The 1,555-nt window shown below is 48.9% G+C and overlaps 1 pseudogene; it reads right to left on the bottom strand.

The window, feature by feature from the left end:
- Positions 1-202: 202 nt before the first annotated feature.
- Positions 203-762, bottom strand: LOC148000807 (histone H2A.Z-like; annotated as a pseudogene).
- Between the last annotated feature and the right edge of the window lie 793 nt (positions 763-1,555).

Below are 1,555 nucleotides of genomic sequence, written 5' to 3'. Positions count from 1 at the left end.
ATAACTTCTGCGTCACAATGAAAATCTAAACAGTTTTTTTTAAAACAGTCAACTCAGTCAAAACCCACTACTTCAGATTCAATAGCTTCTTTGAAGCCGCAGTAACACTTTAATATGGTTAAGACTCGAATGCAGAAATTTGCTTGGTTGGAAGGCTAATTAAGCCTCCAACTTGCTCGAGTAGAATTACAAAAAGGGCAAAACTGTGTTTTTCACAGAGACATGGTCCCCTGGAATCACCAACATCGGGCAGCTGTTAAGAATACTTAGAGTCCTGAGATAAAAAGGAATCCAGGCATCCTTAGACAGTCCTTCTGTTGTCCTTTCTTCCCGATCAGCGATTTGTAGATGTGTGGGATGACACCACCACCAGCAATCGTAACCTTGATCAGAGAGTCCAACTCTTCACCTCCGCGGATAGCAAGTTGCAAGTGACGTCTTTTGATGCATTTCCTGCCAATTCAAGTACCTCTGCGGTGAGGAACTCCAGGACGGCTGCGCTGTACACAGCAGCGGTCGCGACCACACGTCCCTGGCTGGTTGTCCTAGATTTCGGGTGTCATGAATACAGCCCACAGGGAACTGCAAGCCAGCTCACTGGGAGCGGGAAACCGCCTTTGTCTTGGCCTTTCCGGAGTCCTTTCCAGCCTCACTGCCAGCCATCTCGGACTGTGCTCAGACAAGCGAGGAAGGGATGAGGCCAGGGGGATGCTCGGCGAGATCCCGGCGCCCACTCCTCCGGCGTACGGTGATTCAAACTGCCCAGTTTGAACTTTTGATCCTCCTGTCCTTACCCTCCTGAGAGCTAGGATGACAGGCGTGAGCCACTCTGTTTCCGTATCCTCTGAGGGATTGGACTCAAAGCTGTGTGCATGTTAAGCATTCACTCTACCAATAGTGTTGCATTTCAAGACCCCAGGAATGCATTCTGGATTACATATCACTTTCTGTAAGTGTAGCAAAACACCAATGCAGCAGGCGGAACGAACTCCTCAACATTTCTAATAAAAGGTAACAGATACAGTAGGCACTTTGTAATCTTGTCAGTTTCTTCAAATCCAGTTTTTTTCCTATACAAATATTACATCTGAGCTTTCTATACCAAAAAACTGTCCACTCCAGCAAACATGAGACTAAGTGCCCTTGAACTGGAGAATGTCAGCTTTCCTCACGTCACCATATTTTCTTAATAGCTTTCAATGGCTGCACCCCGTGAGACTGTGAGGTTGTTGACTACCTGATTGCATGCCGTGTCAGGAGGCGGGCATGTGGCAGACGGTCTGCTGTCACACCCCTGGCCCCTCGGCACTCTATGTCTGCACACTCTTGGCATCTGTATGGCTTCAAAGGGAGAGAGAGAAGGGTGAGAGAATCAATAGTTCCCGTAAGGTGGCTGGCAGCAGTGAGTGGGTGGATGCCGTCTGTACCTCCCTCAGCTCTGAGAGCGATGCCTCAGCGATCTGAGCTCTCTCTGTTGCCCACATTCTTCACTGTCTGGCCCCCTCTTCTTGCCTCACCACTTCTCCGGTGGTGTTGTCTGCTTCTGGTGTTGTCA

The sequence above is a fragment of the Rattus norvegicus genome, chromosome 15 (genome assembly GCF_021556685.1).
Source record: "Rattus norvegicus strain SHRSP/BbbUtx chromosome 15, alternate assembly SHRSP_T2T, whole genome shotgun sequence".
NCBI lineage: Eukaryota > Metazoa > Chordata > Mammalia > Rodentia > Muridae > Rattus > Rattus norvegicus.
This window is presented reverse-complemented; position numbering and strand designations above follow the sequence as displayed.